The sequence below is a fragment of the Canis lupus genome, chromosome 19, assembly GCF_011100685.1.
Source record: "Canis lupus familiaris isolate Mischka breed German Shepherd chromosome 19, alternate assembly UU_Cfam_GSD_1.0, whole genome shotgun sequence".
Classification (NCBI taxonomy): Eukaryota; Metazoa; Chordata; class Mammalia; order Carnivora; family Canidae; genus Canis; species Canis lupus.
This window is the reverse complement of record NC_049240.1, coordinates 2,231,304-2,242,805: the sequence shown is the minus strand read 5'-3', so window position 1 is coordinate 2,242,805 and position 11,502 is coordinate 2,231,304.

The following is an 11,502-nucleotide window of genomic DNA, read 5'->3' as shown; positions in this document are numbered from 1 at the left end:
ATGTCAGTGCCCCTCCCTTCACAACCCTGTCCCAGAGTTCAGTCACATTTTGGGGGAAGACTGAGAGTGAGGGGTTTAACATAGAGGTTTTTTTTTTTTTTTTTTTTTCCAGGGGACACGATTCAACCCAGAATTTAGATCAAAACAAATAGCATGCTTCTTTGCGTAATTAAACCTGCAAGATCCTGGATGATTCCTTTGAGTGAAAGAGGACCAAAAAAAAAAAAAAAAAAAGAGTAAGAAAGAGAAAGTGAGTAAAGGAAGAGAAAGGAAGCAAGGAAGAGCAAGGAGGTATAGAAGCGAAAGGGAGGGCAGAGGAGGGAGAGGGGACCAGAAGGTCACTTGATCCAATGAACATTCTCATTCGTAGGCGGGTTCAAATCCACCCCCCCTCCCCCCCTTCTCTCTGCAGGTCTGGTCCAAGCTTGACCAGAGAGCTCTGATCTACTGAACTATCTTCCCAGTTATAGCTAGTTTATGAGTTTGATAATTACTCACATCTTATGTCCACTCAGTAAAGAAAAATGTGTCTTTAGAGTCTTTTTAAAATTAGATTGCTTCTGCTGGTAAAAGCCTACAGGAGTTTTAAATTCAGACCATTTGTTTCCTAGTAAAGAGAACTGGTTTTTTTGTTGTTGTTGTTTTCCTTTGTAGAACCCGTAGCAGGAGTCACCATGTGCCCACTCCAGATGTGAATTAGCTCAGTAGGACATTATAAGGCATATGATCGCCCAGTGCTGGGATGCTGTTGTTTCCACTACCTCAGAAAGTAGAGATTAAAAATTCCCTGTTCATTCATCCAGGAAGTACATCTTTCTGCCAAAGCCAAATGAATTTTAGCACGACTTTGTGTAGTTCATATTTTAAAGCATCAAGGTCATGCCATCTCCAGAAAACCTGATCTATCCACATAGTTTAGGGTGATGATGCTGAAGGACAGGTTTATTAGGGCTCATTATGAACCAATGTATGTGAATGAGAACAGTAGAGCTTAATCATGTTTTATATTCTGTTAAGATTACTGTAAAGCATCTTGCATGGGATTTTGTTTATTAAGGTATTTTTTTTTCAAAAAGGTTTTATTTATTTATTCATGAGAGACAGAGAGAGAGAGACAGAGTGAGGCAGAGTGAGAAGCAGGTTCCCTGCAGGGAGCCCAATGCAGGACTCGATCCCAGTACCCCAGGGTCATGACCTGAGCTGAAGGCAGATACTCACTACTGAGCCACCCAGGGGTCCCTTAAGGTGTCTTTTTTTTTTTGTCCATGTATCATCTCAGTTGGTTCTTACTGCATATCTGAACAAACACATTTAGAGTTATAAGCGGTGGAGCCAAGATAAAAGCTCATGTCTCTACTTTCTCATCTGTTTCTTTCCCCATTTACCTCATTGACTCAGCAGACTATGGCAGATTTCCTGTTTTACTCCTGAATGCTCAGTAGTTGCTTTGAATACAATTTACATAAAAACCATATGAGAGAAAGTAATTAAAGTCACGAAATGTGAGAAAGGGGGATATGCCTATGATGAGAGGAAGAGGAAACTATGAAGTGATTCTGAAGTAGAAGGGCTATCTAAGCATATTTCCACGGAGGGCTGAAAGGCATGTGTTCCAGGAAGAACCCTCTGGAGTGGAAGATTTGAAACTGAAATCTGTTCCCAGTCACAAGCCTTCTTCCATTCTTATCAACCTCTTCCTATTTTATTTGCTCTAATGTTTGTCATATTACAGTATTTCCATGGTGATGAACTATGATATTATAAACACTAACCAAATCGGTCTGGATGAAGAAGAAGAGCAGAGAACAAAGGACTTCCTGTTTACACAAAGATAATCTGTTCATCACTAGTTCTGAGGCAGTTTAAAGAAAAATGAAAGAACACTCTAGAAAGAAGTTTGACGATTGCACCTGATTTGAACAAGAGGAAATTCTGATCATCTGACTCAGCCAAGGTCTTAGATGCAGTAACAGAATAGTCAGGTCTCAAATTCAGGAAATTTAACAACCAGTTCTCGACACACTAAACATGATCTTCTTAATTCATTTGCATAGTTTGAGCGATAATAAATTCAGTGTTATTTTTAAATGGCTAAGAAATAGAAAAATGTGTTGAAGATGTCCCAAGCCAAAATTAAAAAGAAAAGAAAAGAAAAGAAAAGAAAAGAAAAAGTGAATCATCAATAACAATTAGAAAACATCCCCAAAGTCTCTGTCTTTTTTTAAAGGCTAACACGCAGTTACTGCTTCCTCAGGTGGAGCAAACATAGTTGAGGCACTAGCTTGTTTGTTTGCAGTGCAGCTATCTGTCTATGTTTGGAAATCTTTCAGAAGATTAATGTATTTCTTGTTGTCCCGAACAGATTGTCACGTGTAAAAAACAATCAAATGTTATTAAGTTCCATGTCAGATGATGTATACCACTAATTTCTTATTTTCTCTTTGAAGAGTGGAATGGTTCTGGATGAATCAAGCCTATTGCTATGAAAGGAGAGGGAGAGTCAATCATATGTGCTACTGAATTTCCAAAACGATCTAGAACCCCAAAGTTCATCAGTGCATCCATTCATACGTCTAATTCACATATGCATTCACTTGACAGATATTTACTCTGTGCCTCCCATATGCCAGGCCCTGGGCTGGCATTGAGTCCTCAAATATTATAAAAGCCAACAAGAGATCATAATGATGATCTGATGGGTAAAAAAAAAAAAAATAATGATGATAATCTGTTTAGTTTTTCAAAGACATTTGATGCAAATTGCCTACATTCCACAATCATAACCTCACTTACATACTAACACTTGGACATATTTGGCCACACTGGAGGATGTGAACTAGACTATGAACCCATTTAGGAAGCAATAAGTGCTCAACAACCCTTACTTAGAAGATAAACAATACCTAGTGGTTCTAAGAATCTAGGATTTCATAGAAAAGGAAAGGAAACAAAAGATGAAAGGACCAGTAGAGGGTTGCCAGCCATTTATGTTGTCAAGGAAGAATATTAAAGACATCCCCAGACAAAATTACAATTTGCTATCACTTATATTCCTTCCAAAGCAGCGTATGAAAACACTCTCCACTCCAACAAAGGAAGGGCTAGTTCTCAGGATAAAGTTAGACCTTTCAATTGGTTGTATTTAAGCTGAATGAAAAACTCGTCCTATTGTCTTTTTTTCTTCTGAATTTCCTTCACGAATACTTGTGCTATTTCACTTTGTAAACATTCCTCGGGCAGTGACGCCGGGCTACAAACCACAGTTTGGGAAACACTGGTGGGAAATGCAAGAGCTGCAGCCCTGTGATCAGTCAGGAGACCCTTGAACGAATCTAGTCTCCGGCACTTATTAATGTGAGAGCTTAGTCAACTTGGTTTTATGTTGTTCAGCTGAAAGGCGGGAATTCCAATAGAATTTGTAAGGATTAAATTATATATAACCCATATAAAAAAACCCTACACAGGGCCTTACAGAGATGCGAAACTAACAGCTATTGTGGCACCATACCTAGAGTAGTTTAGGAGATGCAAATGCCTACATTTTGGATTTTATGCCCCTACCCTATCCATCAAAAACTGAAGAATCTGAGAGTTTGCCTAACTTCCAAGCTGACTAATTAGTCTGATGCTCCTTCATGGATCCTGGCAGAAGGTAGGAGACTCTTGGATCAGGGAAAGAGGACAGAGCAAGAGCGGCAGCCAGAGTATCGGTGTTTGTGGCTGTTTCCGGGCACCGGTGTCTGCAGGGTGATGTTATGAGGGCCAGGTGACTCTTGGAAAACCTCATGATCCTCCGAAGCCCGTTGTCTACCTTTGTATTGGACATTCTCTGAGTCTGGACAAATGCATAATGACATGTATCCATCACTAGAGTATTCCACAGAGTAACACTCTCTACTTTCAGAATCTGTCCTCAGTTGATTATAGCTCTTCTCTACTGTACGGTTGAAGTCTTCCTCTCTTAACTGAATATTCCCCATAAACATTTAACATTCTTTTTTTTTTTTGACATTTAACATTCTTGAATAATTTCTTCCTAAAAAAGAAAAAAAAATCATGTGAGTATCCAATTTTCCAAACACCATTTACTCATTCTTGTGCTGAGTATTCTTGGCTCCCTCATCACATATTAGTTGATTGAATATCATGGGTTTATTTCCAGGTTCTTGATTATGTTCCGTTAGTTTTTGTATCAGTTTTTATGCCAATATCATGCTGTTTCAATTACTATAGTTTTGTAATATAGTTTGGAATTAGGAAGTATGATGACCCCAGCTTTGTTTCTTTTCAGGATTGCTTTGGCTATTTGGGGTTTTCTGTGGTTCCATACAAAATTTGGAATTATTTGTTCTATTCCTGTGAAAATGCTATTGGAATTTTAATAGGGATTGCATTGAATCTGTAGATGGATTTGGGTAGTATGGACATTTTTAACAATGTTAATTATTTCAATTCATGAATATGGGGTATCTTTCCATTTATTTGTGTCTTCTTCATATTTCTTTGTCAGTGTCTCAGTTTTCAAACTACAGATCTTTTACATCCTTGGTTAAATTTATTCCTAAATACTTAATTGTTTATGATGATATTGTATGGGATTTTCTTTTTTTTTTGTAGTTCATTGTTAGTATATAGAAACACAACTAATTTTTGTATGTTGATTTTGTCTCTTGCAAATTTATTGAATTCATTTATTAGTTCTAAGGCTCTTCAGTGGAGTCTTTAGGATTTTCTATATATAAGATCATGTCATATGCAAGCAAAGACAAATTTATTTTTTCCTTTCAGATTTGGATGCCTTCTAATTTTTGCCTAATTGCTTTGATTAGGATGTCCAGTACTCTGTTGAATAGGAGTGGCAAGAGTAAACACCTTTGTCTTGTTCCTGCTCTTGGAAGAACATTATAGAGGTTCCTCAAAAAATCAAAAATAGAACTATCATTTAATCCAGCAATCCCACTCTTGGTACATATCCAAAGGAAAAGAAATCACTATCTTGAAAAGATATCTGAGCCCCTGTGTTCATTGCAGCATTATTCACAAAAGTCATGACATGGAAACAACCTAATCATCTGTCAACAGATGAATGGATAAAGACAATAGATAAAAGAAAATGGATAAAGTAGGGGCAGCTGGACGGTTCAGTCTGTTAAGAGTCCACATTCGACTCAGGTCATGATCCCAGGGTCCTGGGATAGAACCCTGTGTCAGGCTCCCTGTTCAGCGGGAAGCCTGCTTCTCCCTCTCCCTCTGCTGCTCCCCCTGCTGTGCTTGTTTGCTCTCTCTCTGTCAAATAAATAAATAAAATCTTAAAAAAATAAGAAAGAAAATGTACGTATATAAATAATGGGATATAATTTAGTCATAAGAAAGAAGGAAATACTGCCATTTGTGGCAGCATGAATGAAACTTGGAGGCATTGTACTAAGTGAAATAAATACAGCAGAGAAAGTCATATACTATATGATCTCACTTATATATGGAATATGAAAAAGCCAAATTCGTAGAAATTGAGAGTAGATGGTGGTTATCAAGACTAGGGTGTGGAAGAAATGGGGAGAACTTGGTAATCATTGCACAATATGTACAATCAAATCATCACATTGCACACTTTTAACTGACACCAAATTATAGGTTATTGTATTTCCTTAAAGTTGAGGGAAGAAAGGAAAAAGCAAATTAACCAACCTCTCTCTGCTTCTTATCTCCCTCTACTCACTATTGAACTCTCCTCTCCAAACCAATTTCTTAAGGGGTTTTATGCTTGGTTCCCCCATTTACTCACAATCCATTCACTGATTTCTATAATGCAATATAAATACAGAAACTGCACACAAATGATATATGTACAATTTAATAAGTAACTGTGTAACCTCCACTCAGGTCTAGAGACAGAACAATATTGATACCCATGACCCAGTGATTCCAGTCCTAGATACATAACCTAGAGTATAGAAACCAGGAAACACGTGCAAGGATGTTTATAGCAATATTATTCAGTCTTATGGAAGTGAAATAACCATTTGCAGAATGAGTATATCTATTATACTCCCTCATAATCCTTTCCAGAAAAACTCACTCCTTTTATAGATATCCATTTTCCTTGCTTACATGACAATAATCTTGTTATTATTCCCTAAACTTAACCAATATATTTGAATCTTTCCTGTTTTGAATTTTATGAAAATAGTCATTATGTGTATTCTTTGTGTCTGCTTCTTTCACTCAACATGTTTGTGATATTTATTTATATTCTTGGGTATACCTGAAGTTTACTGCTGTCGTTTATTTCTTTTTATTCTGTATAGTATTTTATTATATGTCGTCTACAATTTACTTACCTATTCTTTTATAGATGATTGTTTCCATTTCTGTAATATTAAACAATATTGCTATAAACACTCTTATAAATGGGTTCTACTGTATGTACTTTGGTTATATGTCTAGAAGCAGATTTGATGTATTACAGAGTCTATGCATCTTTAATGATAATAGATCATGTCAACTCTTTCCTAAAGTGGTGGTTTCACTCTTCACGCCTACCAGCAGAGTAGTAAGGTTTCTGTTTTACCACATTTCATTTTATTAAAGAATAAACCCAATAATATTTACTGTGTGCCAGGCTATATGGTAAGCACATTGATTTAAATTTTATAATATAATTAGGATTGGGTAGTATTGCTATTTATACTTTCCAGATAATGAAATAAAGGCATAGAGAGGAGGAATGATAGAGAGGAGGAATGACTGGCCCCTATTCACACATTTGAATGTGGTGGAGAGTTCAGTTTAAGAGTTTAGATCACTCTGCTATGGTGCCTCTCCTTCACTCTCACATCTATTTTCATACTCTTTGTGCTAGTTTTGTAGGTCGGTTATAGTATTTTTAATAGTGGTTTTATTTTATTTTTTTATTTTAAAGATTTTATTTATTTATTCATGAGAGACACACAGAGAGAGGCAGAGACACAGGCAGAGGGAAAAGCAGGCTCCATGCAGGGAGCCCGATGTGGGACTCGATCCCAGGACCCTGGGGTCACAGCCTGAGCCAAAGGCAGACATCCAACCACTAAGCTATCCAGGTGTTGTCCCTTTAATAGTGATTTTAATTTTTCATTTACCTCAGTATAAATGATATTGTACAGCTTTTCATATATTTTTTTAAGATTTTTTTTTGAGAGAGAGAAAGAGAGCACATGAGTGGGTAGGAGGGGGAGAGAGAGAGGGAGAAGCAGACTTTCTGCTGAACAAGGAGAGCCCACAACATGGGGCTCAATCCCAGGACCCCTGAGATCTTGACCTGAGCTGAAATCAAGAGTCCCCTAAGGCATCCCACTACCCATATTATTCTATGTATATTTTGTTTCTGTTGAGATCTGTGATACATTACAAATTTATATTTGTAAATGGTATTATTAATTCTTAATTTTATATGTCAACTTGGCTAGGCTATGGTGCCTGGGTGTTTGGTCAAATAGTTTAGATGTTGCTGTCAGGGTTTTGTGTAGGTATGATTAACATTTATAGTCTGTTGACTTTAAGTAAAGGATACTACCTTCAATAGTGTGGATTGGCCTCATTCAAACAGTTGAAGACCTTACAAGCAAAAACCGAAGTTTCCCAGAGAAAAGGACATTCTGCCTCAAGCTGTCACATAAAAATCCTGCCTGAGTTTCCAGTCTCTGGCATATCCTGTGGGAACAGATTCAAGACTGTAGCTTCAACTCTTATGTGAGTTTCTAGCCTTCTGACCTGACACACAGATTTCAAATTTGCCAGGCCCACAATCACATGAGTCAATTCCTTAAAATAAGTGTCTGTTTGTGTATGTCTATACATATACATATACCCTGTTTTATTGTACTCTATATAATCCCTTGTTTTTTGTTTGCCTGGAGAATCCTGGCTGATGCAGATTTTGGTACTGAGAAAGGCTCAAGAGGAACAGAATCTTAGTTTTCTGAGTTTGTTCTGGGGTTTCTGGGATTGATTGTCTAATACAATAATACAATTAGATTTAAAGATGCTAATGACGCTATTATGAAGGCACTAACAATCTATGGTATGATGTGATGATAGAGATGTGAGAAATATTGCTGTCAAATTGGCTGGTTGCTCCTAATTGTACTCAACAAAGTGGAGAAAGTAAAAGATGAGTTCAAGTGCTAAGTAAATGACTAAAAGTTTCTGCATCTGTCTTATATCCTGTATCTGCAGAGATGGAATTTCTGAAGACTAAACCCGGTTTAGTGAGTAGCTGAATTACAACATAAATTGAATTCCCAAGCTCACAAGATGTTTGCTGTTAAAGTAAGTATATTGATTGTGAAGCATGGGATCCTGAGAATTGGAATGGAAGCATGTGGGCAGATCCTGATGAAGGTGGGGACATGGTATTGAGGGCCTAAATTCTGATGCATCTTCTTTGCCAATGGAAGCAGCTGCTCTATCTCCATTTGAGGAGGTTAACTGTATTTCACCTGAGGAACTTGTAATGAGCTCCCCTAGAGTAGTTGCCTCACAAGACGCTATTGATTCTCTTCAGGACTTCTCCTCCCCTGCCACCTGTCTTTGCTTCTAGCCCCATCAGTAGACTCAAGTCTTGCAGTTCCCAAAAGGTAAGGCCCACAATCAGACATGTAAGGAGATGTATTATACTCCAAAAACGACTTGATTTTTCTGGTTCGTATACATGGAAATCTGAAAATACGTGTAAGAATGGATATTAAGGGCTTGGAAATTGGAGGAAGGAGTGTAAAGTCAAATCAGGTACAATTTATTGGAATGGGTCCACTAAGCAGATACTCTGGATTCAGTGTTGTAATTTGAGGAGTTAGAAGGGCCTCTAACACTTTGTTAGATTGGTTGGTTAAAGCATGGGTTGAAGCATGAAAAATGGCCTATTAAATAAGTTGAAATGACAGAAGTGCATTAGTATGCTTTATAGTATGGTATCTAAAGTCTTAGGGAATTGGAATGTTAGAGTAGATTTATCATGTAAGACTTGCTCACCCACCCCAGAAGTTCGCAACTTGTAAGACTGTGAAAAATAAATTTTGAGAAGGGCCCTATACCCTTGAAGAACACTGTGGTCAGTCTTCTCTGGGTCAGGGATTACAAGGGGAACTGCTGACACTGAACTGGCGTTCTTAAATGCAATGGATATAATTAGATCCTGTAGTGGCAAGAGCCAAATGGTGGCACTTAATGACTAAAGACAAGGTGGGCATGGTTACCATAATGGACAGCAGAGTCAAAGCAATAATTAGAACAGTCTGATTCACAGATCTGTGGCATTAGCTAATTGATCATGGTGTTCCTACAAGTGAAATAAATGGTCAATCTACTAATTTTTTTTCTTGATCTAGGTCAATTGAACATATCTCTAATTTGAATCATCAAAACAGAGTAATGTTCTCTCAATAAATTTCCATATTTGAGCCAGTTTATAGGCTCACAATCTCTCAAAATACAGGGGTAGCTGGGTTTTCTTAAGCAAGAATCCTACTAACCTGCCAAAAATTTATATTATTGGTCTTTTTTCTAGCCTTCCCCAAGGGATTCATGGCCTTACCAAGGTAAAATGAGGGAAAGGAAATAATCTGATTTTTTAGGGATTACTGGATCATGGCTTTAAAATGGTACTAATTTCCGGGGATCCCAAAGTGTCACTGTGTCCACCAGTCAGAGTAGGGACTTATGAATGTAGGATAATAAGTGGAGTTTTTGCTCAGGATTGCTCCACCATGGGTCAAGTATATTCCAAATCCATCCTGCCAAAGTAGTTATTTCTCCAGTATCAGAATGTCTGTACTTAGCAACTGATAGAATCTTCATATTGTTTCCCTAGAGTGAGTACTATTATGGTAGGAAAGGCTAAGTGTAAGCCACTAGACCTACTTCTACATAGTGAAATAGTAGCCCCAAAGCACTATTCCTGGAGAGATTGCAGATAATTAGGACTTGAAGGATCAAGGGCTGGTGATGCCCACCACATCATCCTCAGTTTACTTAGTTGGCCTTGCACAAAACAGATGGATTTTAAAGAATAACCATGGATCATTGTAAATGTAACCAGGTGGTGACTCCAATGGCAGCTGCTCTTTCAGATTATATAGCTTGAACAAATTAACACCCTCCCCCCCCACCCCCGGTACCTAACATGCAACTATTGACTTAGCAAATAGTTTTTCTCTACTCATTTTAGTAAAGATGATCAGAGGCAGTTTGCTTTCAGTTGGCAAGGCCAGCAATACACCTTCACTGTTATACCTTGATATATAAGCTCAAAAGCTCTATAATTTAATCTGCAGGGAACCTGATCCACCTTTCCTTTCTATAAGATATCACACAAGTCCACTACATTGATGACATTATACTTATTGGATCAAGTGAGCAAAAAGTAGTGACTCCTGTGACATATTGGTAAGATATTTGCATTTTGGGGGGTAGGAACCAAGAAAATTCAGAGAGCTACCTCAGTGAAATTTCTAGGGGTCCAGAAGTTTGGGGCATGTCAAGATATCCCTTCTTGGTAAAATTAGGATGAAGGATGAGTTGTTACAGGCTGCCCTCCTACAATTAAAAAAAAAAAGAAGGACAATGCTTAGGGGTTTTCTTGGTTGTTGGAGGCAACATAGTCCTCATTTGGGTGTGCCACTCACACCCTTTTACCAAGTGAAAAGAAGAAGAGAAGATTCTGCAACAAGTCAGCTGATATGCAAGCTGCTCTGTCTCTTAGATCATATGATTCAGCAGACCTTATGGTCCTTGAAGTAATATTGGCTGGCAGAAATGTTTGGAGCTTTTGGCAGGATTCTATAGTGAACCACAGCACAAATACTTAAGAATTTGGAGCAAAGGCCTGCCATCCTCTTTGGATAGTCGCTCTTCTTTTGAGGAAAAGCTTTAGGCTTGCTACTGGGCTTACTAGCTGAGTATCTAACTGTAGGACCTTAGCTACCTATCAGGTACCAGTGATATCTGACCCACCAAGCCGTACATTTGGTTATGTACAGCGGTAATTCATCCAATGGAAGTGCTACATATGAGACTGAGTTTGAGCAGGATCTGAAGCCACAAAGAAGTCGCATAAGAAAGTGGCCCAAATGCCTCTGGTGCCTATTCCAGCTACATTACTTTCTCTCACCCTGTCTATATCTGTGCCTCATAGGAAGCTTCCTCAGTTGACTTCGGCCTGGTTTACAGATGATTCTGTGCAATATGTAGACACCACCCAGAATTGAATAGCTGCAGTACCTTAGCCCCTTCTTGGGACTTCTATGAAGGACAGTGGTGAAGGGAAATCTTCCCAGTGAGCAAAACTTCAAGTGGGTGTATCTGGTTGTTCATTTTTGTCTGAAAGGTGAAAGGGCCAGAAGTGTGACCATATATACATTCATGGGCTGTAGTGAGTTGTTTGACTGGATAGTCAGGAAGTTGGAAGGAATATGATTGGAAAACTGATGACAGGGAGATCTAGGGCAGAGGTATGCGGATAGA